This window comes from Lepidochelys kempii, chromosome 14 (genome assembly GCF_965140285.1).
Source record: "Lepidochelys kempii isolate rLepKem1 chromosome 14, rLepKem1.hap1, whole genome shotgun sequence".
In the NCBI taxonomy this organism is placed as follows: domain Eukaryota; kingdom Metazoa; phylum Chordata; order Testudines; family Cheloniidae; genus Lepidochelys; species Lepidochelys kempii.
In genome coordinates this window covers 40,689,591-40,703,908 of record NC_136393.1, presented here as the reverse complement: position 1 = coordinate 40,703,908, position 14,318 = coordinate 40,689,591, and the positions used below count along the sequence as shown (strand labels likewise).

Below are 14,318 nucleotides of genomic sequence, written 5' to 3'. Positions count from 1 at the left end.
ACCCACTTTTTCCAACCAGCACTGCCCGTGCCATCTGCTTACCCAGCTGAACCCTAGAGGGAGGGTGTTACAATAGCTGGAATGGGGGTGCAACAGTGGGCATATCTCTGTAAACACTCCTGACTGTGCAAAGCTGTTTGAATGGTGGATTCTTGTTCTTGAAACACTGGAGATGAGAGCTGGTCGAAATGTTTCAATGGTTTTTTCAATAAAAAGCTTTTTTTTCCAACAGTGAGATTTTTCATGCACAGTTGTCGACCTTTTTGTTTGTTTGCCAAAAATAAATATTTTAATACTTTTTGATAATTTCCAAAACGCAGAGTAAAAATACTGGTTTGCTGAAAAAGTGGATTTTGGCAAACAAAATAAATAACTGTTTTGGATTAAACATTTGAACAAAAATGAAGAAAAGTGGGTTTGTTTCAAACACATTGAAATGAAAACAACTTTGCCACGGTGCATGAAAATGGCTTTTTGTATTTTGACCAGCTCTACTAGAGGCCACACTGTTAACAGTCTTCGTTGTTTTAAAAGATATATCCTAGCAGGGGCATTAAAACCTGGCATTGGGATCTGAACGCACTGTGATTTGTACTTCTGTGCAGTATTGCTACATATCAGACGTTTCTATTCTTCTGATGATTTATGACGCTGGAAAGCAAGGGATTGTGTTGTAGAAAACCCAGGGTTTTGAACCAGATGCTTTTAAGATGAATGTATTTCTTTATCTTGAGGTATAAAAATACACTTTTATTTGTTCTGTCACCTTATTTATTTGGCTCTGGCCTTTGCCCACCCGTCTCTCCCCCATCTGCTTGGGCTTTGCCGCTTAATTCATACAATTACACTCCCCTCTCCTTTCGCCGTAGCACAGTTCCTAGTTCAGTCCCCTTGCTCCCTGTTGGAAACAAGAGAGGGACAAGCGCTGGCAATCAAAACAGCCTGGGTGCAGTTAAATAGACCAAAGTGTTGCTTAAAAAACACCCTGTTTCCATAAATAGATTGGGCTAGTAACTTTGGGCTATTGATGCAATAGATAATAGCTGGCAACCCTTTGAGTCATAGGTCATGCCCCCAAAGCCACCCTGCTTCTGCCAGAGCTGGACATGAGTGTCTCTTTAACCGAGGCACTGATTTTGTGGGGGGGGGGGGCTTGACCCCTGCTCTGCCCCAGGCCCCGCCTCTTCCCAACCCAGCCCTCCACCAAGCTTGCCCCATCCTCCCCCTTCAGCACCTCCTGCACACCGCTGACCAGCTGATCACAGGCAGACGGTAGGTGCTGGGGGGGCTGATCTTCAGGTGGCCTGCAGACCAGAGCGCTAACTCGGACGCATATTTGATCTTTTATGCGGAGTCCCAGCTCCTAGAGACAAGTGAGTGTGGGAGAATCTCGGCTTTGGTTTAAAAATTAAAGGACGTTCATAGCCCTCCGTGTCATGGCCTGAAAACGTGCCCACAGGCTGTAAAACCGGGCAGTGGAGAAACAGGCTGTATCCTTGTTTAATACCTTGCTGATTTTTAAACTAATCTCTTGATTTGGGGGGGCAGGTTTGGGCCCACCCGTGGGTGCTCCAGGGCTGCAGCACCCGTGGGGAATCAACAGCCAAGCTCCCTGCCACCCCCCACCCAACCGCCTCCACTCCTCCCCCTCCCGGCGGCCCCTTCTCTGCCCTCCCCAAACCACTGTAGCAAGCGCTGGGAGGGAGGGGGAGGAGCGGGTTTGTGGGGTGCTCAGGGGCCGGGGCGGGGCCGGGATTTGGGGAAAGAGTCGGAATAGGGGCAGGGAGGGGGCGGAGTTGAGGCGGGGACTTTGGGGAAGGGGTTGGAAAGGGGGCGGGGGTGGAGCGGGGCGCGGGCAGAGGGGGGTCAGCACCCACCTGCCCGGCGGAACTTTCCCTAGCTGGAGATTAGAGCTCTTGGGACTAAGATCCAACCCCCACCCCCCACTGCCTGAGCCCCGCCCCCCCTTTGCTGTCAGCCCAACCGAGATCACTTTAGCAGCCCACAGTCGGAGAGGGAGGCAAACCAGCAAGGAACCGACCTGCTCTGCAGTGAGACCAGTGGAGATGGGGGGTCTGTGGGCAGGAGAGAAGAGCTGGGCACATGGAGATAAAGTCTGCCCCCAGGGAGAGGGAATAAATCTGTCTGGGGGTGGAGGAGCGGGCGGGGTGCGGGAGATTACAAACCCAACTACAACCCCGATGACGTGGGACCCTGTTTATTGCCATCTTGGCTCCTCCTCGCTGAAGTTCAGGATTACTATCGCTCTCCCCTCGGGCACAACCATCCTGCGTCTGACTCGGTCCGGCCAGCCCGGGGTCTTCTGCCTCCAGGAGCCGCCAGTCCCGGCTGCTTGGAGGGAAGGGACCGGGAACCCGGCAGCAGACAGCTGGGGGGGCCTGGGGGGGCTTCTCCCAGAGAAAGCCGGGGGGGCGCCCCGCTGTGAGAGCTGATCCCCAGCAGCAGGGACAAGTCTGAGAACCAGGCACGTCATTTTGGACTGTCCGAGCCAGCCAGCGGGCGGGGCGCTGGGTTCCGGACACGCCGGAGGACCCTCCCCCTCGAGCCTTTGCTGAGGGCGGAAGCGGGTCAGCAAGTGAAGTCACGGGTCAAAATGTTCAACTGTTTTATGGCAGGACTGGGCGGGGCGGGGGCGGAGTCAGCGCGAGGTTTAAAGCACAGCCCGGGGGGGGCGGTCGCAGAGGCTGGGGAGGCTCCGGATGGTGACGGTCGCTGCTGAGCCAGTGAGAAACGTGCCACCCGCGCCGGGCTCGTGGGGGGAGCGCCGGTACATGGGGGGGCAGGGGCTGGAACCCCCCCGTCTCTCCGGGCTGGGGGGGTGTCCCGGAGTCCCTGGGCGATGCTCTGGAACTGCTCCCCATGAAGCCAGGCAGGACTCTGGGGAAGTTTCCCCCAGTCAGGGCTCCGGGGGTGGGGTGGTGCCTCCTCTCCCTTCCCTTCTTCTCCTCTCTGGGCTGGTGGGGGGGCTCTCTTTTTTCCCCCTTCCTTCTCCTCTGGGGGCAGGGCCTCTCTTAGGTGTCTGGTGGCTCTCCCCACACCTCGGTCTGCTCGCTGGGGATGGGGCACCTGTGGGGTGGGGGGGGCAGCAGCGCACTGTTGCTCCCGGTACCCCCAACCTTGGGGGCCCCAGGCCAGGCTTCCCACGGGCATCCTCCCCTTCCCTGCGTTCCCAATGAAAAAGGGGGAAGGAAAGAGCCACTCACACAATTTCCCCACCCCTCCTCCCCCCCGTGGGGGAAGTTTTGGACATGAAGTTTTAATGGTTCTGTCACCCACTGAGTGGGGACTTGGCCTTAGAAAATTACTGAAGTGTGAATTGATAAGTTGATTAAAATTGATTATTTAAATTGAGGCGTTGGACTTGGTGATTTAATTGCCTTGATTTTACTCATTCCATCCTGGTTCTCTCCCCCCGCCCGCCAACTCCCCACTCCTGTTAGGATTCTCGACTTGCTCTCGATTGTGGGAGGTATGTGTGGGGAGGGAGGGTTTTTCCCTCCTGTCAACCCCAGCTGGGTGCCTGTCACGCGTGGGTGGTGCCTGGCTGGTGGGGTCCTCAGCAGATCAGGTCTCTGAAGCCCTGGGGGGTGGAGGGGCCATGGCGTTTAAGGGGGTTCAATCATCATGGCACAGCCTCTGGCTGGGGGTTGGGCTGCTGGGCAGGGAACGAGAAACCACAAATCGCCCGCCCCCCCGCCCCACTGACCTGTCCCGCTGGGTCCGTCTCGACTTTCAGATCGGCTGGAGAGCCCGGAGCAGGGTGTGGGGGGAAGCAGGGCCAGGACCCCCACCCCAGCTTGGCTTCGCTGCTGCTGAATCGGACACAGTCACAGAGAGGAGCCGACCCCAGCCCTGCGCCTCCAGCAGCGTGTGCAGCCCGAGCGTCGCTGAGAGAGACGATGGGGCCAGCACCTGGTGCTGCTGGGAGCGAAGAGCCGCTGCAGGAGTGGCCTGTTGAGGGCAATGGAGACCTGGAGACTGGAGGAGAGCCAGGTAATGGGGTGTCGCTGCCTGGGAACAGGCTGGAGAGAGACACTGAGGCTGCCCCACATGGGGCCAGGCTCTCAGTGGCAGCAGCCAGTGCCCAGCAACGCCCCGTCTGTGGGTAGCAGGGACTGGATCACCCCCAGGGGCTCTCAGGGCACCGATCCCTGGCTCACAGCTGCTGTCTGGCGCACACAGCGGTGGTCGTGGGGCTGTGCAGGGCCCTCCTGGGCTGGGTGTGTCAGACCCCCTGTGACAGCCCTGGCCCATCTCTGCCTGGTTCGTTCTCCCCCCTTCTGCTGTGTATGGCCAGTGTGAGACCCCAGTGTGCGGGGACAGGGGCACTCGGCAGTGTGGGCCCAGCCAGCACTTGGCAGGGGGCAGAATGGGGGTGGGGATGGTGCGGGGGGGCAGTTTGAGCAACTGCCACCAGGACATGCGGGTCCTTATCTCTGTGCCCCTGAGCTCACCAGGCCTCCTGGCAGCCTGGCTGGGAGTGCCCAGGGGAGGGCACTGGGCTGAGGGGAAGGAGGGGCCAGCCCCAGCCTGCCTGGCCCTCCGGACTTCTCTCCCAGAGCATCTGAGGGAAGGAGCAATCAACAGAACGGTGCATGCTTGAGTCCAGTGGCTCTCAGCCTTTCCAGAGGACTGTCGCCCTGTCAGGAGGCTGATTTGTCTTGCACTCTCCTAAGTTTCATCTCACTTAAAAACAACTTGCTTCCAAAATCGGACATAAAAATACAAACATGTCACAGCCACTATTCCTGAAAAATTGCTGACTCTCTCTGATTGTTGCGTATTTAATTATGAAATCGATCAATTGGACTATAAACGCTGTACCTTTCTGTGTATAGTCTATCGAGCAGTATAAACAAGTCATTGTCTGTAGGAAATTTTAGCTTGTACTGACTTAGTGCTTTTTATGTAGCCTGTCGTAACATAAGGCAAATCTCTCAATGAGTTGATGTGCCCCGTGGAAGACCTCTGCTTACCCCCAGGGGTACATGAACTGGTGGGTGAGAACCACTGTTCTAAGGCAGCTCCAGCCCTGGGGCTGTCGGGGAGACGTGTCCTCGCGGCCCTGCCTGACAAGTCTTTCTGTTTCAGACCCTCGTCCTAACTGCAGGTAATGTAACTACAAGACATGTACAATTGTGCTCGCAGTTGCCCTCGCAATCATGTTCTTAGTTCTTATCATTCTCCTGGCAGGTCAGTTCTCGCCCTTCCCTTCCCCCTCTCTGCACATCCCATTCCCCCTGGAGCCACCACAGTCAGTTTCTCCTCCTGGCCTGTCTGGCTTCTGCCCCTGGGACAGAGGATTCCTGGGGGGTGTTCCTCCAAGACCCCCCTCCTGCTCCATCTCAGACCCCGACCCTCCTCCTGCTCCCTCCCAGACCCCTGCATCTGGGCACTCTCTGTGTCGGGACTGACGTTAGCTCCCCCCAGCCCATCTCTGAGCACTCTGGGTCCAAGTCACTGTTGCCGGGCCCCAGGCACGGTCACCGATACCCATGCAGAGTGGGGGTGATTGACGGTGCACGGCAGCAATGAGCTGGGCCCTCTGCCTGCAGCGTGTCGCCCTGAGGTGCCAGCCTGGCCTTCCTGCATCCCTGGGTTGTGCCCAGTGCTGGGCAGGTGCTGGCATGTCACTGAAAGGAGCTGTGGAACGCAGTACGGACACCTCCCTTAACGCAGCGTGAAACCCACCCATTGGTGACCTCGGCAGGGCAGGGTCTCGTCGCGCTATTGACGTCCCCGCCTGCACAGACAGCATGTGCGAGCGCAGATGGCAGCTGCTTATGGTGACCGTGAACCTGGCTGGCTGCACTGGACAGGCCGGGCAGCGGGCGTTCGGTCTCCTGAAGGGAAGGGAGTTTGTTCCCGTACTCATCTCAACCTGCCTCTCCAGGGAAGCAAAGCGCAGAGCAGGGGGATGGGGCAGCAGTCCAGGCTAGCAGAACTCCTTGGGGTACTAGACCTGGCAAATCATGTTGCAGTTAATCTCCTACCCATTAATTATTGCCCCCCTGCTGGCCCCCTGGTAACTGTCCCCTTCGTCTGCAGCTCTCTGCCCACCCCGTGTTGTAACACGGAGCTTGGGCCCAGCTCTCTGTCCTGGGCTTCATGGCATGAGCGGTTTGTCAGCTGCATCCCTGTTGAATGTGAACCCAAGAGAGTGAGAGCAGAGTCAGATAACCCCCCTCTGGGGCTGGATTCCCAGCGTCCTCCTGGCTCCCTCACGGCCTTTCAGTACCCACCCTGGTTCGAGAGGTCTCAGAAGCCTGGGGTGCAGGGGCTGATCTCCCCCTGTTCTCCTCGTTGGCGGGTGGCGGGTCTCGCTCACACCATGTGTCGCTGTCTCATTCTCAGTGTGCAGACCTAAGCTTCCGTCACCTGAACCGGGGCCTGTTGCTGGATCAGATACCGAGGGAAATGCTACTATTTCTCTGAGGCCGAAAGGAACTGGACCTGCAGCCTGACCCACTGCTCTGTGCTCAGCGCCTCCCTGGCTGAGATCAACAGTGAGCAGGAAATGGTGAGAGATGCTCGAATTGCAACGTTCTGGTCTTGGCTCAGCAGCTGCTGCAGGAGAACCTGGGCTCAAGGAGCAGCTCTGAGTAAATGAGCTTCCAGCTGCTGAATGCCAGGCCTGGCTGGCTGTCCCGGGGAACCTCTAGTGTCCGTGTCTGACTGCAGGGATCACTCACTGTCAGCCCTCTCAAAGGAGACCGCCCCTCTCTCGGGCTAGGCTGGCTTGAGTGTCTTCTGGGTGGCGTGGGGCCAAAGGGGTACTGAGATCCCAGATTGACTTGAAGAGCCAGTGCTCTTGGGCAGCCAGATGAGGATGGGGGGGCTCCTCTTAGCCCTGGCCCCTTCTGGCTGAGGATTTGGTGGCTCTTCTCTCATCCCTGGCCCTTCCCAGCATCCCTTATTGAGCTCAGCTGGGCTCTTTCCTTCCCCTCTGATGGGGAGGGGAGCTCAGCTGTTCTGTAAGGCGAGGCTTTGACAGAGAATGTGGCCTTCTATAGAGAGGTGCGGGGGCAGCTTAGACCCAGCAGCATCCAAGAGCTGCTCCAGCCCAGGGCAGATTGGTGTGAGGGGGAGCTGGCTTTGGGATGGGAAAGTTAATACTGAATTACTCAGAGCTGGGCAAGAGGGAGGTGAAAATCCCCAGCCGTTCCCTAAAAACAGAGCCCGTCAGTGTCTACCTGTGATTCTCTGGTGCACAGAGCCTGTGCTCTGACCCCACCACCCCCTCTGCTGTTTTTAGGCTTTCGTGCTGCACTATAAAGGCAGACTTGACCACTGGATTGGCCTCCGGAGGGACCCTGGGCAGCTCTGGAAATGGGCCAATGGCACCAAATTCAACAACCTGTAAGTCCTCTGTGAATTCCCTGGGCTTTGGGTCCTTGGTGTCTGAGATAGCGAGTTCAGGCGGACGCACCAGTCAGTGCTATGTACTCTGTGTATTAGTGATGGGTGGAAGCAAGTGTTGTCTGCTGGGAGACTGGCCAAAGCTTTCAGATCTGTCTGGCTTTAGTGGGGCCATCTGCGTTAAAGATGCCTGATAGTCACAAATGCTGAGTGCCTGGGGCTGCCATGACAATGGGGGTACAGTAGAGATGGCCCAGATGACATCCCAAGAGGGATTTCAGTGGGATCTGGGTGTGATCAAATAACCAAACCGCAGTTGAGCCGATAGCAGGGTTTGACCCTGGACCATCAGCACTGAAAGAACGGCAGAGTAGGTCACGCTGGCGGGGGAGTGGCACTACATGTCCAGGAAAGCATAGAGTAAATTAGAGTAAAAATCTTAAACAAATGCAACTGTATCCTAGCATCTCTCAGAATAGAAATTCCACACTTGAAGAATAGGAATCTAGCAGCAGAAATATACTACTGACCAGGATGGGGACTGTGAAATTTACGGAGATTAGAGAGGCTACAAAAGCAGAAAACCCAATAATAATGGGGGTTTTCTACTATCCCCATATTGTCTGGGAACATGTCCCCTCTGGATGGGATGCAGAGAAGTGATTTTTAGACACCATCAATGACGGCTTGTTGGAGCAGCTAATCCTGGCACCCACAAGGGAAGGGGCCATTCTTGATTTAGGCCTAAGCGGAGCACAGGGTCCGGTCCAAGTGGGGAATGTAGCTGAACTGCTCGGTAATAGTGACCATAATGTAATTAAATTTAACATTTAACAGCTCACTTCATCGGATGCATTCAGTGGAAAATAACAGTGAGTAAATTTATATACACACAGAACATGAAAAAATGAGTGTTTAACATGCATACTGTAAGGAGAGTGATCACCTAAGATGAGCTATTACCAGCAGGGGAGTGGGGTGGGGGGAGAGAGAGAAAACCTTTTGAAGTGATAATCAAGGTGGGCCATTTCCAGCACATTTCCAGGAGTTTACAAGAGCATCTGAGGAACAGTGGTGGTGGTGGGGGGAGGGGGGGAATAGTTTTAAACACCCATTTTTTCATGTTCTGTGTGTATATAAATTTACTCACTGTTATTTTCCACTGAATGCATCCGATGAAGTGAGCTGTAGCTCACGAAAGCTTATGCTCAACTAAATTGGTTAGTCTCTAAGGTGCCACAAGTCCTCCTTTTCTCCTTGCGAATACAGACTAACACGGCTGCTACTCTGAAACCTGTCACAATTAAATGAATAGGCAGCAGGTCTGACACAAACAAAAGGAAAAAGAAAAGGAGGACTTGTGGCACCTTAGAGACTAACCAATTTATTTGAGCATGAGCTTTCGTAAGCTACAGCTCACTTCATCGGACGCATACTGTGGAAACTGCAGAAGACATTATATACACACAGAGACCATGAAACAATACCTCCTCCCACCCCACTGTCCTGCTGGTAATAGCTTATCTAAAGTGATCATCAAGTTGGGCCATTTCCAGCACAAATCCAGGTTTTCTCACCCTCTGCCCCTCCACACACAAACTCACTCTCCTGCTGGTAATAGCCCATCCAAAGTGACCACTCTCCCTACAATGTGCATGATAATCAAGGTGGGCCATTTCCAGCACAAATCCAGGTTTTCTCACCCGCCCACCCCCCTCCAAAAACCACACACACAGACTCACTCTCCTGCTGGCAATAGCTCATCCAAACTGACCACTCTCCTTACAATGTGCATGATAATCAAGGTGGGTCATTTCCAGTATAAATCCAAGTTTAACCAGAATGTCGGGGGGGGCGGGCGGGGGGAGAAAAAAACAAGGGGAAATAGGCTACCTTGCATAATGACTTAGCCACTCCCAGTCTCTATTTAAGCCTAAATTAATAGTATCCAATTTGCAAATTAATTCCAATTGAGCAGTTTCTCGCTGGAGTCTGGATTTGAAGTTTTTTTTGTTGTAAGATAGCGACCTTCATGTCTGTGATTGCTTGACCAGAGACTGAAGTGTTCTCCGACTGGTTTATGAATCTTATAATTCTTGACATCTGATTTGTGTCCATTTATTCTTTTACGTAGAGACTGTCCAGTTTGACCAATGCACATGGCAGAGGGGCATTGCTGGCACATGATGGCATATATCACATTGGTGGATGTACAGGTGAACTAGCCTCTGATAGTGTGGCTGATGTTATTAAGAAGTATTTCTTCACACAACACACAGTCAACCTGTGGAGCTTCTTGCCAGGGGATGTTGTGAAGGCCAATAGTATAACTCTGTTCAAACAAGAAGTAGATCAGTTCACAGAGGATAGCTCGACCAGTTCCTATCAGCCAGGATGGTCAGGGATGCAACCCCATGTTCTGAGTGTCCATGAACATCTGACTGCCAGAAGCTGGGTGTGAATGGGATGGATCACTCGATACTGACCCTGTTCTGTTCATTCCCTCGGAAGCACCTACCGCTGGCCAGTATCGGAGGACAGGACACTGGGCTAGATGGGCCATTGGTCTGACCCATGTGGCCAGTCTTAGGTACTTACAGCTGAATGGCATTTTTAAAAGAGCCCTTTGCGGTTGATGGGAAGCTGGAAAATATGCCCAGAGGAGGCTTAGAAAACAAGTCAGTTGATGACCTGCTGTTTGATCCCAGCAGATATTTTCACATATTCCAGCAAGGATGCCCTGATGTTGGCAGCAGTCTGTCTTTGTGATTGCCTCATGAGCCCATCTGTTAGCCGGCCTGTTTGGGGTCTGTCCACACCGCAGCTGGCACTATGCCATTGCAGAGAAACTAAATGAATTCTTTGCAGCAATCTTCACGGCTGAGCATGTGAGGGAGATTCCCAAAGCTGAGCCGTCCTTTTTAGGTGACAAATCTGAGGAACTGTCCCAGATGGAGGTGTCATTAGAGGAGGTTTTGGAACAAATTGAGAAACTAAACAGTAACAAGTCACCAGTCCCAGGAACTCAAATGTGAAATTGCAGGACTACTCATTGTAGTCTGTAACCTATCATTTAAATCCACTTCTGTACCCGATGACTAGAGGATAGCTAATGTGACGCCAATTTACCGGAACTGGGTAAACAGGCATCTCAGTGGGGTGTTAACCCTGAAATCTGCCACCCTGTGGGCGCCCACCCCAGCAGAAGGCTCTGGGTGCATCATTGCCATCTCCTCAGAGCTCGTCTAGGGTGATGCCGGTGGGGGAGCCACCCACAGCCAACTTCTCAGGTGGCTGTGAGCTGGGTTCTCCCTTCTCTGGGACAGATCTCACCCCGAGCCAGAGGCTGGTGGCCTGAGGGCAGGGAGATCCCGGCCTGCCCAAAGAATAGTGCTGGGCCTTCTCCTAGCCGAGCACATGTCTACTGTGAGTAGCCAGGATGGGACCATGGGGGAGGATTTGCCTGTGGACCTGGATCCCACCCTGTTCCCAGGTGGGAAGCGCTGGCCTCCAGTTCTGACGGGAAGCTCTGTGTGAGTGGCTGGGGTCACCCCATGGCCGCTGGGTTTGTGCTGCTGGCATTTCACTCCAGCCGCCCCCTGCAATACAGCCTGTCCTGACAGGCCTCTGGCCTGAGAGCTGATGTAAACTGTCCAGGGAGCTCTGGACCCAGCTCTTCTGTGCAGCGTTACTGCTGCTCCTCGCCACGCTGAGAGTCACCTGGAACCTGCGCCCAGGGCAGTTTGGGTGGGTTGGGTCTGCAGGGGCTCATCCAGACCCAGCTGGGTGTGCGGGGCGGGGGGGGGGCACGGGGGGAGAGTAGGAACTGGGTTAATACCCACCCGGCATAAATGCTCCATGGAGGTCTGTTGATCTTTGAACCTTTCCTGGCCTTGCTGCCCCACTGCCCCCTTTCTAGCTGGGGCCTGTGGCAGGTGCAGGAAGGGGAATCGTGAGGGGCTGTGAGTGCAGCAGCTCCCTGCACTGTGCGAGAGCGTCTCTCCCTGCCTGTGGCTGATGGGAAATGTCCAACTCCTACCTGACACCAGCTCCCTGGCTTCTGTCTTGCAGGTTTCCGATCGGAGGAGGAGGAGACTGCGCGTATCTGAACGATGTGAATGGGGTCAGCAGCTGGCGATGCAGCAGTGAGAGACCCTGGATCTGCACCAAACCCGATGCATTTACACAGGCACAGGAGGCTGCCGTGGTAGGGGGCTCGTAAGGAGAGCACTGTGGAATTAGTCCCGGAAAAGCCGGACTGATCTCTTTACAAGATCACATCTGAGCAATTCCGGAATATCAGGGAATGCTCTGCGCATCACTGGGCAGAGCACTGTGGACTCAGGTGAAAACCAGAGATGCTGTTTGCACATCTTGTCCCCCCACCCGTGCCGTCTCTTTTTCCGCCAGTGGAACGGCTCAAATCCAGCCTTTCTAACCTACCTCAGCTGGACCAGGAGCTCTGCCTAACTGAGCCAAGGCACCAGCCTCAGCTTTCGCTGCCCTGACATTCCCCCACAGAAGCTTTTTACTCTAGAAAATTATGTATGGAATCTTTGAAAAATATTCATCATTCCCATTCGGTGGTCTGGCATAGAGCTATGGGGGGATGTTCTACATTCCCGCGCCACTGCCCCCCCCCCCCCCCCCGGCCCAGGAACTTTTTAACAAAGTATTTTTTATGGATCAGTTTTTGGGGTCTTTTGAAAACCCAATTGATTTTGAAGTTTGCAGGTTTACACCACCAGTTCCTTTTTTTTTGCTGTTGCCAGATATTGCTTTGGATAAAAGCATGATTGTTTTAAACTGGTTTTAATTTTCCATTTTTAGTTTTAAGAGCGCTGTACCTGCCAAGGGAGTAGACCCCCTGTTACACTCCTCGTGGGACACCTAGGGCCTGGAACGTAGGAGCAAGAGGAGAAATGTCTGTTCTCTCCCTTCCTGGAGCCCAGTGGGTTTGAAAAGGGCAGGGAGGGGGTCGGTGTGACAGACAGACCAGGTGCCAGGTCATGCCAAAGTCCCCATGTCTCAAGGGGACCCTGAGAAATATACAGCTGGGATCAGGCTGGCTCACCTGTGTGTTAAGATAGGTATTAGCATTATAAGAATGTGTTCAGCCTTTATTGAATGCTTGTGAGCTGCTGCAGCATTAATCTCATTTCTTCTGACCTCTGTATCCCACATTGTTAGGTAATATTGGAACGTTTGTTTTGGGAGCCTCTGTGACTGTGTAAATCACCAGACAGGAGAGTGAATTGAGGCATTTAGGAGTGTGAAGTGCTGATCTCCAGCAGCTCAGAGCACAAGGGAGGAGGTGGGATACAAGAAGGAACTGAATCTTGTTGATGCTGGGGGGCAGGGTTTTCTAGGCATAAGCAAGAGTTCCCCACCTGCTTAGCCTGGGTTAGCCCTCAAGGACAGAGTTGATAATGGACCAGTGATACACAGACTGCGGCTCATGAGCTGCAAGTGACTCTTTAATGTGTCTCCTGCCGCTCTTTGTAGCACATGATATTAAAACACTGATTTCATTGTTAACCAGTCAGGATGCTTTTACTGTGTTATTAGCCACTAAGTTATTTGCTGCGAGCATTTTTATAAAAACCTAAATATTTCCCCTGCCCTTCTGTTTAAATAGGAGAAGTGCTATAGTGAATGAAACAATGAATTCACGCTACTGTGGCTCTTCTGGGTAAGGCTGATCACTAATTTGGCTCCTGAACCACTGAGCTCGGAGCATCACTGCTATAGATGCTTCTGTTACCTTTTGAAACTTTGTAGCTTCGTTGTGTATGTATCCTCACCTGCTTTAGCCTTGTAAATAAATCTTATTTCCTTTTTAATAAAGTGTCCTATAATAAGACTGGCTACACACGTGGTCTTTGGTGTGATGTCTAAGGTGCAGTTTACCTGGGGTGCCTGGACCTGTGGGTCTGGGAGTAACCTGAATACTGTTGTGATTCTGAGTGTGAGAGACCATCTGTCTCTCAAAGGCAGGCTCACCTGGGTTGCGAGACAGATCGGAGAACCCAAGGGGACTGCATGGCTAGGCTGTTAGGATGCCGGGGGAGGTTACCCTGCATGTTTGGTTGGTGAAATCTAGGTCTAGAATTCTCAGCCAGTTTGGATTTGTGCCCTGGTTCCCAGCAGTCTGCCCTGAGGTTGGCGCGCACTCTCTCAGGACACTGCGGACAGCGCTATTGCACGGCCTTGGCTCCAGTTCCCTCCTTGCAGGAGAGAGGAGCTGAGCCTGCCCAGAGATGGAGTTTGGGGGAAAGATGCATGTGACCCAGGGACCCCTTGGTGCCAAGTGGCAGGCAGCACAGAAGGTTTTCCAGGAATCCCCTGGGTCTGATCTTTACATCAGTCGTTTTAAACCTTTCCAGATGACTGCACCTCTTTCAGGAATCTGATTTGTCACCTCACTTAAAAAGCGAAACTCCAGTTTCACCTCACTTAAAAACTACTCGCTTACAAAATCAGACACAAAAAATACAGAAGCGTCACAGCCACTATTACTGAAAAATGATTGACGTTCTCATTGTTACCGTATAATAAAATAAATAAATGGAAATATAAATCTTGTACTTCCATTTCAGTGTATAGGGATAGAGCAGTGTAAACAAGTCACTATCTGAAATTTTAGTTTGTACTGACTTCGCTCGTGCTTTTTATGTAGCGTGTTGTAAACCTAGGTAAATATCTGGATGAGTTGATGTCTCCCCGGGAAGACCTCTGCATACGGCCAGGAGTACATGTTCCCCTGGTGGAGAACCAGTGGTCTACAGAATAGTTCACCAAAGGGGGCATGTGAGGTCTGTATCAAGGGCCAGTAGCCCAATGGTCACCATAATCGGAGCAAGACCTCTGTACGGATACTATATAAGGAGCTGTGTCTCGAGACGGACAATGGTGCCCTTAAGGTCTTGGAGTTAAGG

At 53.1% G+C, this 14,318-nt stretch overlaps 1 protein-coding gene and 1 pseudogene across 2 annotated transcripts in view; one reads left to right on the top strand and one right to left on the bottom strand.

Annotated features, from left to right (window-relative positions):
* LOC140904638 (uncharacterized) overlaps positions 1-14,318 on the bottom strand; it is an 819,798-nt gene that overhangs the window by 196,173 nt on the left and 609,307 nt on the right.
* On the top strand, positions 3,921-13,227 carry LOC144929461 (C-type lectin domain family 2 member D-like; annotated as a pseudogene). The gene is made up of 5 exons (XR_013634682.1): positions 3,921-4,014; positions 5,113-5,214; positions 6,376-6,541; positions 7,277-7,380; positions 11,452-13,227. The product of XR_013634682.1 is annotated as a C-type lectin domain family 2 member D-like (transcript).